This window comes from Lonchura striata, chromosome 2, assembly GCF_050655825.1.
Source record: "Lonchura striata isolate lonStrDom1 chromosome 2, ASM5065582v1, whole genome shotgun sequence".
Taxonomy (NCBI): Eukaryota; Metazoa; Chordata; class Aves; order Passeriformes; family Estrildidae; genus Lonchura; species Lonchura striata.
The window spans coordinates 27,258,346-27,274,593 of record NC_140704.1 but is presented as its reverse complement, the minus strand read 5'-3'; the positions used below and the strand labels follow the sequence as shown (position 1 = coordinate 27,274,593).

Here is a 16,248-nt window from a genome sequence, read left to right as displayed (position 1 = left end):
GTGCTAAAGTGCTCGTAGCCTCAGAGGGTCATTTCCAGTGCTGCGCAGAAAAAGCCTTCCCGGGTCAGACACACGGTGCCTCTCCAGCCCTGACCACGAACACCCCTCCAGCAGCTGAGCAAACACTCCTCCTCTTCTTATTCTTACACCCCAGGGACATACTTTGAAAGTATTTGCAACATCTTAGCCAGAATTTCAGAAAATCTGCCGCAGACAAGATTTCTGTAGCTCTCCACAGTTCACAGGTGGCCAAAGCAAATCCCCAGGGAGAAACATACAGTTTATCTCCATCTACCCACATGGAAGATCAGTCACTTTGCTGTTCCTCAGATTTTACCCTGTTAGTTAATGAAGCAAGAATATGGGCTTTAAACTTTTAAGTCATGCTCCACAGTTATAAAATTTCCCTTTGTCTTTTATTATGCCTTTGTCATTCTCTTCATGCTGCTTTTATTCAACATCTGACAATCTCGTCTCCTCCTCTGCCCTCTCCAAAGATAGGAAATCACAAATGCAACCTCTAACATTGCTGTGCTAACCTCCTATGCTGCCAGTCACAGAGGCAACACTGTTGTTATGTCCTTGGCTATTTTTTCTCTCTGGAGAAGGGGATGATGACTTCTATGTTTATACACTGTTAACACAACAAGGTCTCTTTCTCAGCTCACTGTGAAACCACCTCAGTTCAAGCAATAAACCTTAAGCTGTCTCTAAAACCTCTGCCTTCTTTTAGAAACAGAAACAAAACAAAAACTTTTTATAATTATCTGTTTTAAAATTTAGAAATTAAACTACATTCTTTAGCCTCACACTAGTTTTACTTCTTTTCTTCAAACACATTTTGCAATATGAAAGAATTAATAAGGGTACAATAACTGTTCCAATTTATTATCCCTTTATCTTCCAATAAACTACAGCACTGACAAAGTATACTTGAATCTTTGAAATCCACCCAGCTTTCCAAGTGCAAAAGGTGAATTCCCACTTTAACTTTTGTTTTAAAATAAGCATGCTACTATTGTCAGTATTTTCTAGAGGTATTTGATTAAACTGTGAAAGGAATCAGGGTCATCTGTTTTCTCTGGATGCCTTCTTCAAATAGAAAACAAAATTACATGCATTTAAAGTTAGAAAGAGCACTCTCAAAATGTTTTTCATATCTATTCTTCTAACTTTATCACATGCAAATAGAAACAGAAAACAGAAGAACATTTTACTGTTTGAAGGTATTATCATTCACTGACCTCTGGAACCTGAATTAGTTTCCCCTTTCTAGCTCACATATTTTCTACATTTCCATTACTCAGTGTACTAATCCTAACTCTCATGGGACTGAATTCTCCCCCTTCTCAATCAAAGTCTCCTGGATTATTTTATTTCCTTTTTACTTGCTCACCATTCACTATTTCCCAACATTCAAGTTATTCTTTTAGCTACCCTTTCAATAGCTGCCTTTTTTGACCCCAGAAGTCTTTAACTGTATTAAAAATTATCTCTTAAAATGCTGTAATTAATAAAACCACATTGGAATACAAAAAAGGGAATTTAACTTCTAATTATAGTCACTCAAAACACTAAACTCATCCTGTGTGTATAAAATAATGAATACAACTTCACTGTTATTGTCATAGATTAAGAATACTGACCACAGATATAGTATGGCTTAAACTATTGGCAAAAACTTCTGTATGAACACATATACCATCACCAGGAATTTTTAGAATTTCTTCACTAAAGGGAAAAACCCAATATCTATCTTTTTGCGTGTGTGTGTGCATTAAATGTCCTATGTTTTGCATAATTTGGTAATTATCTGCTACACCAGAGCAACAGATTTTATATAAATATTCTTTTGCAGGATATTAATATACTGGCAAGATTGCTGTACTATGCTATTATCAGTGCATGTAAGAGTAATTCAGTACTTTCTCCCTTTCTTTGTCCACACTTCTTCCTTCCTATGCATTGTTCTGCCTTTTTTTTTTGTTGTTGTTGTTGTTGTTTTTGTTTTGTTTTGTTTTGTTTTGTTTGGTATTGTGGATTAGGTTACCGGCAGATACTATAGCCTAAAAACTTATTTTTGTGTGGGTCTCAGATTCAGTCAAAGAAAGAAACTGAGAGTTTCTAGCCAGGCAAAAAGCCTGGGAAAGTGCTGGGAAAGAATGTAAATAATTCTTTATCTCTCTTGTTTTTCACATTGTTTATAGTTAAGTTCTATCACTGTGTGTCAAGCACTCTGCACCAATGGTGTGAGTTGTTTTCACTTCAGAACCAATGGATTTGATCCTTGAGAAGCTCTGTATAAAAGAGCAGTGCATTTTGAATAAATCAGAGTTTTACTATTACAGCCTTCTGAGTCAGAGTCTCTTCATTCCCATCCTGCCTCGACAGTGACATTTTTGTCCTCATTTTATACTTGATGGAGTTTATAGATGTTATTTTACTTAGTTCAAAAATCTTTTTATGATAGTACACACATAATTTATTACAGCTGGATCAGGATATTTCATTTTCCCTGTGCCTGTTTGGTACAGCTCTCACCTCTCCAATCCCTTTTTTCCACCATCCAGAAAAATAAAATCCCAAACTCAAACCTCAGGAGTTGCAAAACAAATTCTCAAGCACAGTAGGAGCATCTAGAGCCACAGTAAGCGTAGACACTGATTTTGCAGCTGTTGTCTCTCAGAAGTGATGTGCAGTTCACATAATCTAAGCGTATGTAACCTTAATCTGGTGCATGTTTACTGGGGTATTACTCTGGATGCAAGTTTCCTGTGTAGCTGTATGCATGTCAGATAGTATTGCAATTACTGACTTTGACATATTTCCAAAATTACACGGTCACCTGACACCCAACATCAAAAACAAGACTTTCTAAACAACAGATGTACAAGGTCATCTGGTATCACTCCTGGAGAGCAGCCTGCAGCTATAGTAACTCCACTAGTAAGGCTACATTTGGGGTTGTAGTTGTCTCCTTCCTTAAGCAAAGTTTTATTCTTTCAGAAATGATCAGGAGATCATAGCATCCATTCACATAGTCTCTCCAGAAGAAAGTTTTTTCTCAGTGGTATTTCTTTTCAAGCCATGTTTAAAATGCTTCAAACTTTCTATGTTTTTGGATTACTGAGGCAGTGACAACTTGGGAGTAAGGTACAGAAAAAACTTACTTTCATCTCTTAGGGTCAAGCTGCACATTTGCACTATTTATGGTCAAAATAGGTTGCTTTAGTCGACTTCAGCAGCTTGGAAGAAAGCATACATGAAATTTGCTCACAATATTTGGCTAATTCTTAACTTGAATGAGAAGATTGAACACTTGAGAAGATCTCTGCTCCAAAAAGCAGCTGCTTTATTCTAACAAAAATAGAATGTAGCTCAAAAAGGCTTTCTTTCAAGCACACAATCTTCAGATATTACGCATCAGCATGCAGAGTGTGTCTGTCAGATGTTGGAACAAAGCTTTAAATTGTACCATCTAACTTAATTCTCAAGATAGGGTCAGCACATTCATAGGGTTGTGGGGTTTTTTTCATCTTTGAGAAGTCCTTTAAGTAATATTTATTTAGCTCTTTACATCTTCATCAGCATTGATTCTTGCTTTTCAACTCCTTGAAGTCCAGATTTTCCCAACATAATGCAAAACAGGGTTACATTAAAATGTGTGATCACCAAAAGCATCACAAAATCGTCAAAGGCTACTTTTTAAATCAAGACTTGTTTTCATCTCTCCCCACTTCCAGAATCTTCTACCAGTAACAAGATGAAAAAGAAAGGGAATAGAACAAAAATTAATATAAAAGAAAGGGATAGCTCAATACATCTTTTTTTGCAGTCCAAGTTTATTACATAAGTTTTATAGCTTTTTAAATTAACTTTACATGGGATCAACTTGTTTTTTTCAGAGGTTTTCTATAAACACTCTACCCTTCTCCATGGAAAACTCTCAGTGTGTCCTCCAAATCCTCCTTTCCACTTTGCTGCAATCCTACTTCTTAATCCACCCCATTCTCCCCTGTAACGGTTTCTGTGTATTTTCCAAGTGGAATTTTCTCATTCTTATGAATTTATGTATGCTTACAGCTCTCCTTTTATGCCAAGGGCGCTTCTTGTAGGCCCATTGTTTTTGCCATCATGCTTTTCTCACTCCTGTTTATCCTATCCTTCTCTCTTCTTAAAAACTACCATAATTTATTTTCAACTGATAAAGCAGAAAGTAGAACATTAATTCAAAGCTATAAAAACATTTTTAAAGAATGAATTAACAGTCACTTTCTATAAAAAGCTTCCTATAGAAATGTTTCCTACACACTCCGAGATCTCTCTAATATCTGAATGTGCTAAATTAAAAAACTATCTTGCACATCCTTTGAGAAACTTCAAACAAATATCAGGAACCCTATTTGGTGGGTGCCCTTGACTTATTTATTCATGCTAGTCACTAGAATAATTATAGAAAATTTCCATTTAACTTTATACTAGTAAACAGAGATACATACTCTTATTAATTAAAGTAGCTAGCTAAAACACTAGGATATTTTATGCTGGCACACTGAGCTGCACTGACAAAGAGATGTTTACTAAAAAAGGGAATGAACAGCCCAGCTGACACAGTTTAAGAAATAACATTAATCAGCCATCTTTTCCTGAGCTCTTAGGAATGGAAAGGTTACAACTACTGCTGCAGCTTTAAAACATCCTCATAAAGGCCTGGAAATTCCTCATTCTTCCCTAATTAAGAACACTGCAAATGATACATGGAATGATAAGGCTAAATTCACACAAAATGTCAACTTTACTGCCTCATTCCTAGAAGCATATTTATATTTTCCCTATGGTTTTTTTTTTTCCTTGAGATTACTCCTACCAGACAAAATTCCTTTTTTTCCTCATCTATACTAGAAAACATACAAAAAGTCCCTTGCTCTTAAATATGTTTCCTTAACACTGTAGATTAGATGTTTTTAGTTAAAAGCATATAGTGTTTATACGAACAGTCAAATGATAAAATCTGATACCCTAGCAATATAGATCTGTGTATTCATTTTTAGGCTTTTGATCTTGAGACTACTAATACAAGATTTCCACATATTATCAAAACAGGAATAAAACAACTCTTTCAGTAGATGAAACTGAAACACAAATATACCTTTGATACAGTAAAAGTCACTTCATACCAGGAAACTGTGGTGTTGACAGGAGCAGCTCTTTAGAGCAAAGCAGCTGGTGTTGAGGACCAGCCAGATGCAGAACACATATTTCAAAGATACAGCTTGTTTGGTCATGAAGACAGAATGCCCATTAGCAGTCAGAATACATCCTAGGCTTTAGTGCTCCTTGACAGAAACTCACTTTGCATGCTACTAAAACCACTCCATAACATGAACCAAAGCAGAACCATTGGTGGCAACTGGGTGATTCTTTTCAAAAACACATTTCTGACCTTAACTAAAACAAAATCCATCAAAATCAGCATACCAGAATGTAGAACCATTTAAGCTAGTAATAGGATTTTCCAAAATAACAGGGTATTTTAAATACCAGCTTTATTTCAGAATTCCACAGTGCTACCCTGGATCAACAGTCCCCCTTCCTCCTCCTGAGATCCTCTGGAAGCTCTCTGGGGTTTAAGAACCATCTCTACCTTTTTCATTTTAATTTTTCCTAAATTAAAAGAGAGAATATAAGAAATACAGACATATTTTATGCCCTCTTTTCAAGCAATGGTTTGACTGCTGCCGTGAATTAACTGGTAAAAACATTTTATATCATAGGGAATATCTCAGCTCACGTCCCTCACCCTCTTTTTAAGAGGGTTCAAAATAATATTCCCAAGGGAATGTCTAAACCAATTTACTGTTCTTTAGCTGAAGCAGGTTGTTTTGCATGGAGGGATGAGTCAGTAGGTAAAATGATTCATTGTCTACTAGCCAGTGTATCTATTGTCTTCTGACTATTTTACTACTTTTATATAAAGGAGCTTTTCAGTCTCTGTCTATGCTATACCCAGAAAGCACATAAACAGCAGGTCAATAGCTCATTCAGTGAGAGAATTATTAACAGATTAATAGACCACAGCTCCAAAATCTCAATCTTTTTGTATTCTCATAATTATCTTTAAATGTTGAGATTCTTGAAGTTTTCATTGCATGAAAACAAACATTTTAAAGGCCTTCAAGAAGTTTCTTACTACCAGCAAGTTACAAAACAAAGTATATAGAACATCATTGTGTCCTGCAATTCCTCTGTCTTGCACAATACATTTAACGAAACAAGCAGTGGAAATATTACACAGTAGGAGAACATGGTAGGGCAAATGCATATTCATGTGATATAAAATATGCTTGCAAATATTAGTACCTCATATGTATCCTTACTTATTGCGTGGGTCTAGTTACAGATTTAATATTCTTTATGTCAATGACTGTAGAACTCTACTGACACCCTTCTATTTCCAAAAATAAGTATGTAATGTGATTAATTCACTCGAAGTACACTTTTGGGTACCTTCCATAAATATGGAGTTATCTTACTGTTTTATCTTTTTGACACTTTTCTTCGGCTGTTTATATAACATCTGAAAGGATACCATCTGCCCTTCAGTCTTATGAGATTAGTAGCTAGAAAAAAATTTGATATCTACAGATTCTAAGGTTTTCCACATATAAAATCTTCCGGTAATGTTTGTCACAGCTGAAATATACTTAAGACTTTTCAAATATGCACAAAGATGTTTCAAACCACTGAACCAGATAATAATTTTAAATGTTTACCAAAGCCACATTTACTAAAAAATCTAAGATAAACTTAATTGCTGCTAGAATTTAGCAATGCACTATACATTTTAAAGGTTTTGTGAAAATCTTTTCAAAAGCCATCTTAAAATTCTATGTAATAGTCGTGCATTTTCTTGGTAGAACTGATTGTAATGCTCTTGCAGTTATATTCTCACACAAGCTATCTGCTGAGCCAATTTTAAGAGGATGGAACTTTTTCTGCTACAGAATGCTAAAATCCAAGTGATGAGACACTCCTTTGCAGAGAAAGTGGCTGACACAGCACGAATTGGCAATATCCAGCTGTCTTCTGGGAAATGTGATTAAATGTGGCTACCACTAAGAGAATTTCTGTTTGAGAATGGCAACTGAACCTCACTTCCACTATCTAAGATGATGACGAAAAGCAAATCTTGACTGTGCTAAAACTCATTGCTTGCCTAGCACTTCATAAAATGGCACTTTTTTTTTGGTTTTTCCCCCTCTCCTCTCTCTCTCCACGTTCAATATGATTAGATTTTGCCCAGGCAGCATTAGCAATTTATACTGTTGAGTAACACACTACTTACAGTGACATATATGGCTACATTTCTTTGAAAGACTTGAAAATAAAATCAACCTTGAGAGTAAACAGGAGCACTTAATTGGGTAACTATGATAATGTGTTCAAATTCTTATACAGAGACTAAAAATTAAAGATCTAATTATTCTTCTATCATATAGAATATTATTACAGGTGATGTGCTAAAATAACTTGCAGGGTAATAAAGCTGGACTAATGAGAAATTAAAATATATAATTCTTCTTTAATTACATACCTTCTAGTTCTATGTAAAACATAAGACAAGAAATATATTTCTAGGTTAAGAAATTTATATCAGAAATCTGGAAGAAACAAGACAGCACTTTGCAACATTAGGGTGCAACAGGATGCCACCAGCCTCCAGACATATCTTTGCAAACAGTTCCTGTTTATGTCATTGCAAAGCACACACCTTGCAATCTCCTGTTGACCGCTTAATTCTTAATGAATATTCAAATCAAACAAGATTATGCACAATGGAAATGTGGTTTTTTTTTTTTTTAATACTGCTCTCCTGGAAGCCTAACCTAACCCAAGAATTTAATCAAGACCCAAAATGTTTAAAAATTCAAGTCAGTTACAAACTTTTAATTAATACTTTATTTTCCAGACATTACCAAATTCAACACATTCTACTAACTAAGTATAACAATCTAATTTTCCAAACTGATTATTAATTGAAAATAGTGATGATCAATTACAATTAATTGCTAAATTTGTTTATGGCTCCACCGTCAGCATGAAGTCCCTAATTTTCAATACCCAAAGAATTCTTTATTCTAGGAACTCTAGAAGTAGGAAGAACTGCTTTGACAAAGTACATCTGAATGCACATCAGTGCTGTAAGCTATGATGCTTTGGAAGCTACCATGAAGTAACTGTGACACATATTATCTTCCTTTTGTGACTTCACTTGAAAAGTGAAGTGAATGTAAAATGAAGAAAAATTGCATTAGAAACAGTATTTCTGTGTCTTTTACATTTCAATATAGCATTTTCAATATGCAAAATTCACTGTTACAATGCATCCCAATATTGTACATATCTAAAGCAAGAAAGAGAAAGCCTCCTGTTCTGTAAGGTGCAAGCAACCTTGCTTCTTTTGTCTTTCCTATACACTACTCCTCTTTCAACTTCCTAACAATCTTCGAGAATATGCATAGGTGCACACCAAAGAGGATGTATAAAATCTTCCTGTTTTGGTGTGTTACTCAGAGGTCAAAAACTGCTTTTGTTTCTTTATTCTCATGCTGCATTAGATAAAACCATATTCAGTGGCTTTATTTCAATCGTAACACTAGCTCATTACTGGATTTTTCCCAATTGCAGCTAGCTCCCAGCAGAGATTTCCTGCCACTCAGTACTAGAGCAACAGGCAACATTGGCTGTAATTTCATTTTGTCATGGCTTAGGAAGAGTAAGTCACGATTCAGCAGCAGAGCTATTGCCCAGATAAACTATGACTGTAAGCAGATTTTGTTAGAAGCATAACCTAAAGAAGGTACAGAGTAGCAGCAACATTTTGAACAGCTGCCCATGAAGAGATTTTGCTTCCTTATCCATTACTTTAGAGTAAGTAATATTTATTATACATAAAGTATAGGTTTATTCATTTAAATATTAGATTGTGTATGTTTAGATTACATGCATTAAAAATGTACAACCTCTATGCTGTTTAGGATTTTTTTCCAGTATGATATTAATCAGGTACCTCTTAAATGTTCCACTGGCAATTGGACTTGGGCACGTATTTTAACCAAAGCAACAGTTAATGAACAAGTTTGTTTCTAATTTAGGCCACCCAGCTTTTTACTTCAGTAACATATTTTTCATCACAACAAAGCAAAATGACCAAGACAACTTTTGAAAAGTACGACTACCTCAGTAATGATTTGATTTGTGTGATACAAAGCCTCATGAAAAATAATTTTGCTGCATTTTTGCATTGTGTTTGTGTGGTAAGGTTTTGACAGCAGGGTGGGGGGCTGCAGGAATGGCTTCTGTGAGAAGCTGCCAAAAGCTTTTCCTACATCTGATGGAGCCAACACCACCTGGCTCCAAGAGGGACCCGCTGCTGGTCAAGGCTGGGCCCGTCAGCAACAACAGTGGTGCCTCAAGGATAATAAGAAGTAGGAAAAACCTGCACAACAGCACCTGGAGAAAGGAGTGAGAGGAACAGCTCTGCAGACACCAAGGTCAGTGAGAAGGAGGGGCAGGAGGTGCTCCAGGTGCCAGAGCTGGATTCCCCTGCAGCCCGTGCTGCAGCCCACGGCGAGGCAGCTGTGCCCTGCAGCCCATGGAGGATCACAGGGATGCAGAGATCCACCACAGCCCGTGCAGGAGCCACACACCAGAGCAGGTGGATGCCCAAAGAAGGCTGTGATCCTTGGGAAGCCTGTGCTGGAGCAGGCTCCTGGCAGGAGCCGTGTCCCCATGGAGAGAGGAGCCCACTCTGGAGCAGGTGTGCTGGCAGGACCTATGCACCCTCTGGAGCAGGCTGATCCTGAAGCACCCTGGGGAGAGGGACACAGGCTGGATGGAGCAGCTTGTGAAGAACTGCTGCTCTCACTCTTAAGACAAAGAACATTGTGTGAAGTTTCAGCTTTGGAGAAAACTCTATATTGTTGGGTTGTTTATGAAAAAAAGCAAATGAAGGTATGCAGCAAGGGATTTCTTCCTTCTGCCTAACAAAAAATAGGGGGAAGAAAATTAACTTGTAAACCAAAAACTTCTTGGACCAAGTGCCATTAAAATAGCTCTTTTTTTGTTTGTTTGTTTGTTTGCTTGTTTTTTACAAAAAAGTGTAATTTAAAACTGCAGTGCATATGTCAATCTCAATTTTCTATGAACATACAACTGGGAAAAGAGACTCTTAGCAAGTATCTTTTAACTACTGCTTTTTTGTCAAAGTTTAATGCAAAAAAAAATTATGTATTTCACTTTGCACTCCTAATTGGCAATTTCTTTTTACAATACTTTTTTGATCTATCCCAGTGTTATCTTTCAGAATCAGAAATTTGGTTTTGGCATTTGAAACAACAATAATACATTTTGAAAATAGCCCTATATTCCAAATTCTTTAGTCTTTAAACATCTGGCTGGTATTAGTTGCACTATCATCTTTCAAAGAGACGCTTTTTCAGACAATGTTTTTTCACGTGAAAGACAATGCTATATTGTATTATTTATTTTCTGGTACTGTTTTATTAAAACAGTTAAGCTGCACCCAAAAAGTACAACTAGAAGCCCATGATGAGGATCTGGCAGTCAGCACCAGGAAGTATTTGAACTGGTAAAATTGGTTTTGATGTGGAGAAGAAGCAAAATACTAAAAGTAAGCATCTGTTCCACAAATATTTTCCAGTGCTTAACCACTTTTTTTTTTAATTATTTTTATTTTTTTATTAAAACCTAAGCCTCCCACCTAGACTATGGGAATCTTCTGCCAACTAAGTGTATCAGAGTTTTTGGATTAATTTGGGGATTTACTACCAACTAACTTATTCACTATTCATAAATCAAGTCCCAACTTAAGTTAATTTCAAGGTTGATTATTTTTGGAACATTTTATGGTATAAATTATTCATTACATAGATGTATTATACCTGTTTGCCAGAAAATAACAGAGGCTGTGCCAACTCATTTTTTTTAAATATGATACCTAGGAAGCCAATATTAAAACACATCTGGCAATATTTCAGCCAAGTGATATTGCAATATACTAACATTTCACCCTTTTTTTGGGCCATCTTGGTAGTGAAACCCATTTCTGTGCCAAGTTCTTAAAACAGGGCATAAATGGTATAAGGACTTGTGTTAAATTTTCATATTGCCTTACATATTTGGTTTATTTTCTCTTGTTCAATTTTAAGGAAATCACTCCAGTGACAATGTTTTACTGCTCCTCACAAACCTAGGAAGACAAACAATGACTTCAAAATATCCAAATATTATCCAGTTGCTGTATTAAAAAACATCTTTCTTTCTATGTCACACAAGAAACCAAAGTGCTAGCTAAACTCTCCTCAAGAAACTCTAAATTACATAAATAAACACAAAAATGTCTAACTCTATAATTCTTTATGACCGTATCATAACATAGAGCATAATATTCACACCTGTGGAAGACAAATACAGTTAGTGAATTCCACTATGTAATTTTTCTGTAAACTACCTTAAAATACTCCTATGTTCTGGTTGAAAAATGTTGTGTAGAAACTGAACATTTTTTCCTATTATATTATGTTCTGCTTGAAGCAGCAAGCAGATTTATTAGCAGTATTCTTTTATCATTTTTCAGCTGCAATGCTGGGTGCCATGATGGCAGTACATTTGCTTCTATGTTCTGTCCTCAAAAGAAGGTGTGACTATCGCTGTGATTTAAAGTGATGAAATAAGGGCCATCCTTTGTCAGAATATGTAACTAAAGCAAGTTTGAATTAATTTAAAAGACCTGTATAGATTTTTTTCGCATTTTTAAAATGCATTTTACGTATGACTAGTAAAATTGCATTGAATTGAATGATTAAATAAGCACATGTAAAGCATATTTAGGGCATGATTAAGCACTATATTACTACTGTATGCCAACCTCATCTGTTACATTCAAATACCGTTTTCCTCTGTATACATACACATTATCTCCCACCTCAGCTCAGAGAATTCAGCACTGTTACAGGTTGGGCCAAGGGATCCAAATTGGGCAAGAGTAAACAAGGAGAAAAAATTACCAAACATTTGAAAATGCTAATCTTGCCTAGCACTCACAGCAGCTTTGAAGTGAGACAAAGATAAAATTCAATTTGTTGGTAACAACTCAACTACTTCAAACATAAGGTCAAACTTCCTTTTTCCCCACTTTGGAAATCATTGCTTCAGTTCTCATGCCTTGCAAACCTTAAACACAAGACTTCCTCCTAATTCTCAACCCAAATTAATCCCTTCTAGTGACCCCCAACAAATAAATCAGAAAAGGCAGGGGTCTTGTGAAAGAAAATGTAAAAATCATAGCATTAAGTGATTAAAGGCTGCAAAGTCACACATAGCCAAAAAAGCACTTAAAGCACTGCATGCCACCTCAACTTCCACATTTCTTAAATTTTGAGAGATTAACATTAGGTCTTTGGGCTCATTGTTTAATTTTTAACACGCTTGTGTGAAACTACATGTGTGAGGAAATGCTTCCCACATTTGGAGAAAAGACAGTGAAAAAGATAAAATTTCATAAACCATAACGAGATTGTCACCTGCACAACACAGAAGTAGATCAAGCACTTCTGCACTCCTCACAGACTTTCCTAATCACCAACCTTGTTTTTGATTACAATAAAATTCCAGGACTACAGGAATTGAATTTTGCAAATTTTCTTTTCATCTGACCAAATTCAAAGGTTTGAAATACATTTTACATATTAAAAATTACTTTAAATATATTATTTCAAACATCTAATAATGTAATATTACAGTGTCCAAATACATTTGCATATTCACTGTGTGAAAGCAAAATATACCCAAAGAAATGCTTCTACCTGGCTAATAAGCAAAATCATCCATGATTTCTTTTGAAAATGTGTACAAAAATATATTACTTGCCAGGCTTGGTGTGTTGTGAATTATCAGTTCCAGAAAGTATTTCCTGAGGGGCTTAGATGAGAATTCTGTGGTGACACGTATACTGACAATTTATTTCCACTGAAAAAATGCAGTACAGTAAAGAAATGAAATAAAAGGAAACTAAACAGAAGTCTAGAGATGAGGCAGCTGATCCTGCAGCACTCAAATAATGACCCAACACATACACTCTGTAGTGCTTTGCAGAACAGATTACATGCAAAGATGAGCAGATAGAAACTTAACTAGCATGGTCAATGTAACCACCTTGATAATATGTTTAAACTCCTTACTGCCTTGGTCCTTGCTGAAGTTTAAAATTGGAGGAGCTATTTCAAACAGTATTTTTTCACTGGAAGGCAATAGAAAGAGCCCACATCTAATACTAAAGAGACCTCATAGTAAGATCTTATTGTACATAAATGAAAAAATGGTCACATCACATTTATTCCTACCAAATATTACCATGTCACGATATTAAATTATTTGGTTTACATTCTATTTATCTGTCTTAAATTCAACTAAAACAAGTTGAAACAAGTGCCTGTATTAAGCCTGAATAGCACTAACAAAAACTACCAGGAAAATAATGATCTATAGTGCTGTTTGGCAGTCCTGAAAGTACACCATAATCCTTTTGCAAGTGAATGGACAGTGTTATAGAAGTGGAGACCTTATAAGTTTATTTCAGCTTTCATGTGATGTAACAAAATCTACAATGTTTTTGAGATGAGAGAGCTTGTCAGACCTTAGTAGTGAGCATCACCCATTCCAAAGAAGTGACAGCAAGTATTACCAGCAGAGAAGCTGTTGCCCTTATGCCCTACAGCAAAGTCGCTGTCTGTCTATTATTTGACAGGCAGGGTAATATGGGAATATGCTACACTGGTGGAAAAACTGACACAATTGCTGGAGAGTCCTGTGACTAGGATGAGCAAAATGGAAGTAGCATGTCCACAGTCTGTGCTAGATAACAATTTAAATCATATGTTTATTGCTGCTAAATTACATGCCTTGTACTGCTGACACCTGCAAGTGCTTGGCAAAATCTGAAAATAAAATAGCATTATTTGCTGTCAGCAGAATGCAACTTTTCTTGAACATCTAAAATTGAATTTCATAATTAGAAGTAAAAACTAACAGCCATTACAAGCTCAGCACTATGACCTCTCTTGTCATTGAAATAGTGTCATTTACCTACCAATTATTTTCAAGGCCCTACAGTACTAATGGAAAATATATTGTTGTGGTATTTTAAAACATGTATTACAAGTGATTTAAACTGGACCAAAACAGATGAACAAAGTACAAAAAATAAGAACTAAACAACAGACTCCTTGGCCAAAGCAGAAAATTCAATCCCATTTTGCTGCTATAATCCATACTAGTAACTTCCCTGTGACACATCAAAAATTGGATGCAGTGAGTGACTGAGAGACTGAAATCATCAGTAGCTCAGGCTTGCAATTCATCCACAGGTCAGGCAGAGTTCAGGAAATGACCCAACTTTATCTACACTTGTTCATTTGTGAGCTCCAAGCACACATTTGAGAGACCACCCCCTCTGAGGAGGGGTAGAAAAAGCCTTATATCAGCTTCCCCTGGCTGTGAAAAATCACAGATGTAAAACACACAATCCTAAAGCCACGTAGAACAAAGAATTTGAAAATTATGAAGTACAAGACAAAGTCCTAGTCCTTTAAAAAATCAGTTCACATTATGGCTGAAAGGAGTTTAACTTGATACCATACTTTTTTTAATATATTACACTGCGTAGTATAAAACAGAAAAAAAGCTACCAAAAAAGGGTTTGGGGAACATATAGCGCAATACAGCTTTATTAGAGTAATTTCTCTGCACAGCTCTCTAGAAAAGCTAGTGAAAATGACTAAACAAAACCACAAGGAGTCCCCATAAGACAATTTTTTCAGTATCTTTCGTATTCATTACATATTTACTCAAATACAATACCAATTGCCTTTACTTGAAAGTGCAAGAGACTTTATCTAAATTTACTCATTAAAAATCTTTATTAATTAAAATCAGACACAAGAACATTTTTATAATTTATAATAATCACTAAGATTAACACAAAATGTGTAATCATTGTGCTGAAAAATTTTGTTTATTCTTTAAAACATTCAATTTTTTCAACACACCTTAAAACTAACACACACCCTGCAAGAAGTGAAGTCCATCATAATTAATTTAACTCACAAAGTAGCTAAAAAATTCTACCTCATACACAGTATACTAATCTCCAGGAAAACACAAGTAGAAATTACAAACCCTTTGATTTTTCTGTTTACTTGCAAGTCAAGAATACGAGAGTTACAAGATTTTAACTCATTTTACCAAGACCCCATTTTAGTTTAAGCAGGTGACAGAAATTCAATAACAGTTTTAATTCACTCTTGGAATGTCTCTTGCATGTAAGTGGTATTCAAGAAAGATTGCTTGATGTCCAAACTGTAGTGGACAGCTAATCTCCTGTATCTGTCTCCGTACCTCCTTACAAAAGAACAATTTGATTAATCCCCCAGGGGAAAGTGAAAAACATATTTTGCAATTGGAAAGGGACACTAGCAAGCCAGAAAATGATACCACTCCGTGAATGTTCTGTACATGCCAAACTTAAAAGTAAATGCATGACAGAGTTTAAGTATCCAAGTATGCTGACAAGTAACATATGAGGACATTTCATCACAGCTGTGTCCCTGTGTATTCAAATACTGAGACACTTACTAGGTAAAAGATTCTGTGAAATACAAAGAAATTGGCAGTAAGATGAAAAATCTTGAAGACTTTTAGAATACTCTTTTATTTTTACACTGAGGTATCAGATGCATTTATACACTTACAAGATGTATAAATACACTTATGAAATAAATTGGAAAATATCTCTTCAGAGGTTATGGTGATGACAGAAAAGAATGCCAGTGCTAAAGAAGCTTCTGTGCAGACAAACAAAGAATCAAAATCTTTATTTTTTGAAAAATCAGCACTATAAAAGAATACTATTGCTTTCAGTATTATTAAAGAGCAAATCCATGTCAAAAATCTAGTTTTATGCTATATTTGAACAAGGCTTGTCAGTCGATATAAGGTATTGATAACCTTCATATGAATTTTCAGTGAAAGAAAAAGGTTTAGTAATTCAAATCACCTTCCTTTGTTTAGAGAACACATGCATTTTCTCTGTCCTTAGAAGTTTGTATTCTGCAGTACTCCTGAAATACTTTTTCTTGTCAATATTACCAACACTGATATAGTATCTGT

At 35.4% G+C, this 16,248-nt stretch overlaps 1 protein-coding gene across 1 annotated transcript in view; it reads right to left on the bottom strand.

The window, feature by feature from the left end:
- PHF14 (PHD finger protein 14) overlaps positions 1–16,248 on the bottom strand; it is a 162,339-nt gene that overhangs the window by 39,718 nt on the left and 106,373 nt on the right. The gene's annotated exons all lie outside the window — the stretch shown is intronic.